The following is an 8,793-nucleotide window of genomic DNA, read 5'->3' as shown; positions in this document are numbered from 1 at the left end:
AGCCACAGAGTTAGCCACAGAGTCAGCCACAGAGTCAGCCACAGAGTCAGCCACAGAGTTAGCCACAGAGTTAGCCACAGAGTTAGCCACAGAGCTAGCCACAGAGGTCAGGCCGTGCTGGCACACACCTTTAATCCTAGCGCTCAGGAGGCAGAGGCAGAGATCCGTCTGTATTTCTGTGAGTTCAAGGCCACACTGGGCTACAAGAGATTAATCCAGTCTAAAAGAGAAACAGAGCCAGGCAGTGGTGGCACACACTTTTAATTCAGCACTTGGGATCAGACCCCTTTAATCCCAGGACTAGGAAGGTGGAGACAGGAGGTGATATGGCTGGGCGGAGGGAGGACTATGAGGCGGGAGGAGACAGGAGCTCAGAGCTCTTTTGGCTGAGGACTTAGGGGCGTTCAGTCTGAGGATTTGTGGAGACAGAATCTTCCTCTGTCAGGCTGAGGAGTTGGTGAGGTGAGAGGTGGCGCCTGTGGCCTGCTCTGCTTCTCTGATCTTCAGGCAAGTTTTATTTCTTAGATGACAAACAATAGGACACCACACCCTGTCTCAAAAAAAATTGCCGAGTAGAGTGTCCTACAGTCCCAGCACTTAAGAGACTAAGACAGTAGGATTACAGTCACATTGAGGCTAGCCTGAGCTAAGAGTCTATCTCAGAATAGAGAGAAGAAGAAAAAATGAGGGTGGGAAGGAGGAAAGGAAGAGAGGAGGGGAAGGAGGGGGGAAGACAAGAAGGGAGAGCGGGAAGAGGGAGAAAGAGAGGAAGAAGTTGCCCAAGGTTACGTAGCCTACAAACTTCAGAACTAGCAATGTGGTCTGGCTTCCCGTCATTCCAGCCGTCTACCCGATTACCCACCTGTGATGTTTAGTTTTTACACTTTTTTTAAAAACTCTCACTTTGTGGCCCCAACACAGAACACATTTTGTAGATCAGGCTGGCCTTGAACTCAAAAGGATCTACCTGCCTCCTGAGTGCTGTGAATAAAGGCGTCTGCTACCCCACCTGGCTTGTGGTGGTTTTGATTGTCAACCTGACCCATCTACAGTCACCTGCAAAGAGAGTCTCAACAAGGGCTTTCTAAATCAGTTTGGCCTGTGGACCTGTCTGGGGATTATTTTGATTATGTTAATTGAGGTAGGAAGACAGCCCACTGTGGGGGACACCATTCCTTAGGCAGGGGATTCTGGACTGCCCATGTGTGGAGAGGGAGCGAGCACAAGCAGGCTTTCGTCTTCTCTCTGCTCTTGACTATGGATGTATGTAATCAGCTGCCTTGAGATGGAATTTCTGTCTCCTGGGCATGACCTGGAGCTGTGAACTGAAAACCCTTTCCTCCTGAGGTGATTGTGTCAGGGTATTTTTTCACAGCAGCAGAGATAAAGATAAGACATCATCTGAATTTCCATCATTCTCTCCATTCATGAGGCCAACCATAAGTCCATCCATCCATCCAGCCACCCACCCACCTACCCATCCATCTACCCATCCATCCATCCATCCACCTATCTACCCATCCACCCACCCACCCACCCACCCAATCATCCATCCATCCACCCATCCATCCACCCATCCATCCATCCAGACACCTACCTCTTATCTTTCTAACTTTCTTAACGTCCAAGCATTCATTCCCAACCGGCCAACCCAGCTCCATCTACCCAGCTGCTTCTCCATCATCTATTCATTCATCCAATCCTGCATTCACCTCCCAGCGGTCATTCTTTCCATGCACCAAAACACCTAACATCATTAATAAATTACACTCATACACTCTCACACGCACACACTGCTTCACAAAGAAAAACATCTGCATCTATCCATTTAACCCTCCTTATTTCCAGCTTTCATCCACCCTTCTCCTCCTTCTTCCTTTCCTGCCTTCCTCTTCCTTCTTATTTGAGACAGGGTCTTCTATGTAGCCCAGGCCTGGAACTTGCTAAGTAGCCAAGACATACGTAGAGGTTTCAACAGCCCTCCTGACTCTCAAGTACTGGGATTATAGGCACACACACCTAGTATGTATGTGTGTATGTGTATGAGTGTGTGTGCATGTGTGTATGTATGTGTATGAGTGTGTGTGCATGTATGCACAGTAGGGAATGCCTTGGAGGATCCTGGAGTTGTGTCCCTAGGAGTTGGAGTTAAAGGTGCTAGTGAGCTGCTTGATGGCTGCTGGGAACTAAACTTGGGTCCTCTGAAAGAACAGCGAATTCTCTGAACCACTGAGTCCATCTTTCCAGACCTGGCCTGCGACTTTGTTATGTTTTTAGATTTATTTATTTTATTTTATGTGCATGAGTGTTTTGTCCACATACATGCATGTGGAGGTGCACCACATGTATACCTGCAGATAGTGTGAACCTACATATGGGTGCTATGAACCAAACCTGGGTCCTCTGCAAGAACAGCAAATGCTCTAAACTGCTGAGCATCTCTCCAGCCCTAAAGATGTATTTTTATTGTTTTAAAAAATATATGTAGGAGCCAGGCATGGTGGTGTGCCACTGTGCCCAACATTTTTTCTTTTGACAAAACAGTTGATGTATTCATGTTCTATCTTTATTTTTTAAGTTTAAGATTTATTTACTTTTATTTTATGTGTATTTGGTGTTTTGTCTGCATTCATGTCTGTGTGAGGGTGCCAGACGTCTTGGAACTGGAGTTACAGACAGTTATGAGCTGCCACATGGGTGCTGGGAATTGAACCCGGGTCCTCTGTAAAAGCTGCCAGTGCTCTTAACCACTGAGCCACCTCTCATCCCCTTGTTTTGTTTGTTTGTTTGTTTTGGGTTTTTTTTTTTTTTTTTTGAGACAGGGTCTTTCCACATAGCCCTGGCTGTCCTGGAACTCCCTATGTAGACCAGGCTGATCTTGAACTCTTGAGATCCTCCTGCCTCTGCCTCCCAGGAGCTGGGATTAAAGGCGCATGCCACCATGCCCAGCTTCTGTATCTTTAAAAAAATCTGTGTATACATTCACAAATAATATCATTGTCACAGATTCATCACTGCTTCCTGGGACAAGTTTTGTTTTTCTTTTCTTTTCTTTTTTTTGTTGTTGTTTTGTTTTGTTTTTTCGAGACAGGGTTTCTCTGTGTAGTTTTGGTGCCTTTCCTGGATCTTGCTCTGTACACCAGGCTGGCCTTGAACTCACAGAGCTCGGCCTGGCTCTGCCTCCCAAGTGCTGGGATTAAAGGCGTGCGCCACCACTGCCTGGCTCCTGGGACAAGTTTTAAAGAAATGTATTAATTTTTATTTTATGTGTATGTGTGTTTTGCCTATATGTATGTGTGGATCCGGTGTATACATTGCCCACAGAGGCCAGAAGAGGGCGTCAGATCTCCCAGAACTGGAGTTACAGATGGTTGTAAACTGTCACATGGGTGCTGGGAATTGAACCGGGGTCTTCTGGAAGAGCAGCCTGTGTTTCCAGGCACCGACCACTTCCCCAGCCTGCTCTATTGTAACTCTGAGTGTCCTCTTACTGCTTAAGACCGACTGGCCCTGAAGTGGAACAGATGAGGGCAGCCACCCAGAGACCCTGCCTGCACTCTGGAGAGGGTTTTGTTACATAATGCTAAACTCGAGTATTTTACGAGTTTATAAAAGGACCCCCAGGGCTGTGAGACCACAGTTAAGGGGTTTAAGTGAAGGCATCCTGCAGAATTGGGAAGGAACTTCTAGGAGCCCTAAGGTTGCTGCTAAAAATTCCAGTACTAGGGATGAACTACCTCTCTCTGAGTTGTTGGCCAAGGAGGCCGTCTTACTCACTGTTCTGTTGCTGGGAAGAGACACCGTGACCAAGGCAACCATTATGAGAGAAAACATTTGACTGGAAGCTTGCTTACAGTTTCAAAGATTTAATCCATTATCACCGTGGCGGGAAGCATGGAGGCATGCAAGCCCACTCCCGGTGACACATTTCCTCCAAAGAGATCACATCCTCTTAATCCTTCTTCTAATCCTTTCAAATAGTGCCATTCCCTGGTAACGAAGCAGTCAAATATATGAGTCCACGGGAGTCATTTTTATTCATACCACCAGAGACTTCTGGGGTCCCATAAACCATTAAGCTCATAGACACTGATGTCATTTACACGCCAGAACTAGTTGGTAAATTCCTGTTGCCGAAGACACCACACACTGTGGCTGAAGGACATTGAGAAATCAGCTGGGACTGAACTGGAAACTCTCTCCCTGCTACCTGGTTTTCTCTTTGTTTTTGTTTCTCTGCATAACGGATGTCCTGAAACTCACTTTGTAGACCAGGCTGACCTTGAACTCCTGCCTCTGCCTCTCAAGTGCTGGGATTAAAGGTGTACACCACAACACCTGGGGGGTGGCTGGTTTTCACAGTGTTAGAATATATCGTTCAGACGGCTGGGAGAGAACTGGCAGCAATCCTGCTCTGCTGGGTGTGACAGTATCAACACGCAAGGTGAGTCGCCCTCACAGAGCAGCAGCAGCACACGCGTTCTGAGTGTAACCAGCTGCTCTCCCGTTGGCCTTGAGGCTCACTCCACAGGAGGGAACTCACATCTGATGCTGTAAGCTAAAGCGAAAGCCTGCGGCTGAGGCAGTCCCTGGCTCCAAGGTGAAATTCACCACTGTTGTTTTGTTTAAATAGATGCGATCAGTCTGTCAAATTACTTCTAGACGTTTCTGCTTATGCTCACTTATCTCTGTAGCTGTCAGCTGTGGGAAACCAAACCAACCCAAACTTTTCTCAGAGGCCTTGATGGAAGGGACAAAGGACACCTCAGTTCTACGTCCTTGTCTAGGAGTGGACTTGGCAAGGCCAATCTAGGGCTGGAGCTAAGGCCTCGAAGGAGTCAAGGTTGTGACTTCTAGGGACACAACTCTTTCTCTGGGCAATGGTTATCAGTCCTAAGGCAGTTGTGTTTGAGATATTCTGTGCTCTCTTTACCAACATCATCTGACTTAGCTCTCTGCTGACCTTGGTCATTCTCCCCTTGCAAAAAGTATATAGACTGCTGTACTTCTTAATAAACTTGCTTGGAATAAGTCATCAGTTTATGCAAGACCTCATGGTCCCAGCTATTGCTTTTGTCTTATTTCTTGTTTTCTTTATTTTTCATCTCTGGTTCTCCTACTCAGCACCTCACGGCTCAGAACATTTATTCCTGTGGCTCTGGGTTAGTCAGCCTTGATTCGCCATGGAAGAAAATTCCATTTTTGCAGTGGGAGGTGTGCTGCAGAGATTCATAACTGGCCAGTAGCCTGTGACACAATAGCTCAAGACTTATCTATAAATGAAGGAAAATAATCAGCCAACCACATGACTCCATCCAAGGCCCAGATGTAGGAGAGTTGGCAGAAAGAATATGAGAGCCAGAGGAAGGGGTAGGATGTTACACAGCCATTTTCCTAGGAATTGAAACATTGCGCTCTTGAGGGAGGCTCCTTAAGAATCAGGAAGTTCAAAACTGATAAGGCTCAGGAGTTAACAACTTCCAAGTCTCAGGGAATTCCTCAAACTTACAGGATTCACAAGGCCCCTCCCAAAGGTAATCTAAGCAGTAATGATAGCTGGGGAGAGAAGACTCTCTGAGTGTTTCATTTATGATGGGGCATGCTTTTTGGTGACAGAGCTACCTTTGAGTAATCTGTGATACAGTAAGTAACCTCTCACCCATCTTGCTCCTGTAAGTTACCCCAATAAACTCATCCATTTTCTAAGTTGGACTTTTGTGGATTTGTTTCTTTGGTCTGTTGTCAGTGCACCTTCTGGAATGAATAGAAATTTGTCCATGATTCCCCAGGACAAGTTACATCATACAAGGGTCCTTTCATTTCCAGAGTTTGGTGTGACCCAGCTGTCCTGATATGATGGCCCTGGTATCCTAGAGGATCTCCAGTCTCAAGATGACCTGGTACAATACCAGTAAGCTCACCCTTTCCCGGGTACACACACTCCCACACAGCTTGAAGTTTCAGTATCAGGAAACTCTGGATGACAAGGGTGACTAAGAGCTCTAGCAGATTTTCAGACTCCTGGAGGTGTGGACATGGAGTTCTGAGGATTGACCAGAGACTTGATGGTTGCTTAGAACCTCAGATTCCCAGAGAGTCTTGGGGACCCATGCTGAAGTCAGAGGGAACATCAGTGAATACATAAAAATTTAGTTAGAAACAGGGAACCCAAGACACCAGTGATTAGAGGTGGCCCCAGGGGCATGATGTCTGGTTACAAAAATGGGGATGTGATGATCCCAGAGACACTGTACCCTGGGATCTGGAATGTTACCTGCCAGGCTGGTTAGGGATAGTACCTTAATTCTCATTCCATTGATCATACAGATAGCTTTGAACCCAGGTCTTAAGGGAGATGGTCTGCAAGATTTGGGTGGGGAAGGGTATGAGAAGCCGGGAGACAAAGAGAGAGGTGGATCAGCCCCAGGTAGGAGCTCCAGGGACAGACAGCATAAAGAAGAGAAGAGTGGCTTCGAGAGGAAGAAGAGACACTTGGGAGAGAGACAAAAGCTTACAAGACAGGGAAGCCGGCAGGGAGACTGCCATCAGGACCAGCTAGTGAAACCAGAGACAGCCAAGCCCAGCCTCCTCGTCTGGTCCTTCCCTGATCCAGACCACCCAGCTCAGCCACAGAGCACAGACAGACAGCAACAGTGTGACAGGGAGCTGGTGAGGGGACCTTAAGTAAAGGCGGGTGAGGCCAAGTTTGGTGACTCAGCCCAAACCTTCCAACCATCACCCACACCTGGCCCAGACCCTGGCCCTGAGGCAAAGCCGTCAAAGCTGGGCAAGTCTCCTCCTGCCCTGCCCCCACGCTCACTGGGGTGCGGCTGCCCTCCCCTCTCCCAGGCTTGTAGAACAGGGACAGTCTTTAACACCAAGACTGGGGAGGCTTGCCCTGCCCCTTCAGGACATCGGGCTCCTCCCTTGCACAGGACTCTGTTGGGTTTCCTAGAGACTAACTGGATCCAGACCAGCTCAGCAAGCTACAGCCTCCACCTTCCCACCCCAGGCCTTCAGCCCGGGAGCCCAGGCTGCTTTCTCTGCCAAAGCAGATCCACCTCCGCCATTGGTCCCAGCCCTAAGAGCTCCGTGCTGAAACTGGAGCTGCTAGAGGCTGCATGTGCCGGCTTGTCCAGTGCTGGGTCCTGGGGTCTGGCACATTTGAAGTGCCCAGGGATGGGGGCAAAAGGATGAAGGCACACTTAACAATGGCCCCGCTGAGGCCTCTGGGTGTCCAGATGCGTCAGAATCCCTGAAGCCACCAGGGCACACAGACAGCCGCCGCCCCGAAGCATTAACATACAGGGATGGAGCTGGTGGGAGCAATCTGCGCAGAGATCAAACTGTGCAACCATTAACTGGGCCACTGGGCCAGTGTCTCTAAGCACCTCTCTCCTGAGGGCTCTGCCCTAACCATGTCCATCTCCAGCTCAGAGTCCAGGCACTTGTGTCTTGCTTTGATCGTTTAAGTTTCTAGCACCTCCCTGAATTCTCATCTTCCCACCCAATTTGCAGAGGAGTGAGATAGGATATGGATAGGGGTGTTCCAGTCCCCAGTCACCACCCAGCTCAAAAATGAGAGGAAATAGGAACTGAGAGGAAATAGGAACCCCGCCCATGAATCTTTATGTTAGGATCCTGCCCTCACTTCTGCACATGTGGTCTTGAGTCTTACATCATTAGGGGGCTCTGGCGACTATGTACACACAGTGTGGTCATGCAATCTGCGCCTTAAAAGCTGCATGTAGACTCCGCGCTCTCTCTGCTCTCTGATTCCTGCTCTGCTCTGCTCCGCTCTTCCCCCACCCCACCATCTTTCTCTCCCGTCAGGCCTGGTCCCCTCTCCCCGGCCCCTTTTCCTCCTAATAAAGCTCTGAATACTGATACTTGGTTCTGTCGTGACCATGACCTTTCCATGCCGCAACCAGCGCCACCACCAGCGCCGATTATCATTCTTTCACTTTAGGTCCAATTCTTCACTTGGAGAAGAATCTATAGTCTATCTATCTATCTATCTATCTATCTATCTATCTATCTATCTATCTATTTTTGAGACAGGGTTTCTCTGTGTAGCCCTGACTTTCCTGGAACTCACTCTGTAGACCAGGCTGGCTTCAAATTCAGAGGTACTTCTGCCTCTGAGTGCTGGGATTATAGGTATGCACCACCACCAATAGCTGAGAAGAGCGTTGACAGAGGAGAATCAGGTACTGTGTTAAAAGAAGTTCCTGGAAGGCAGATAAAGGAAGAGTGGGCAGCAGCTACTCTCGGAGGTACTATCCCTCACACTGCCCTAGTCCTGTCTGTGGAAGAATTAAGGACACTCTAGGATGAATTTGGACTTAGCAGCAGGGTGAATCAGCTCCTGTTGAATTGACTGGCCGTTGCTTCACGGAAAAACTTTTTTTGTTATTACACAATTTCCGACTCTTAGCAAATCATATCATATCATATCAAAACCTCTTACCTTGAGTTGTTTGGAGGAATCATTTGCCCAAGCAAATCCTCAGACATGAGACCTCTTCATTTTCCAAGTCCTCTCATAACTAAGTTTTGCAAAGGCTCTGGAACCTTTCAGAAAGAATTCAGATGAGAATCAAACACTTCAAACAAAAGGTAGCAATCACGAAAGGCAGTTCAAAGCCCAGGTGCTAACACTCCAGAATTGAAGCCAGAGACAATACTCTGTGGGATCTCCTGCTACATCTCCCACTTCTGTTTAAGCTATAATTAATTGTGTTGATGATTCTGTAGCCTTACTGTAAATACAGCCTTTTCTCTATTGCTTTG

Source organism: Peromyscus californicus, unplaced genomic scaffold, assembly GCF_007827085.1.
Source record: "Peromyscus californicus insignis strain IS unplaced genomic scaffold, ASM782708v3 Scaffold_4__1_contigs__length_199733344, whole genome shotgun sequence".
NCBI lineage: Eukaryota > Metazoa > Chordata > Mammalia > Rodentia > Cricetidae > Peromyscus > Peromyscus californicus.
The sequence above is the reverse complement of the archived record's forward strand: the minus strand, read 5'-3'. Positions refer to the sequence as shown.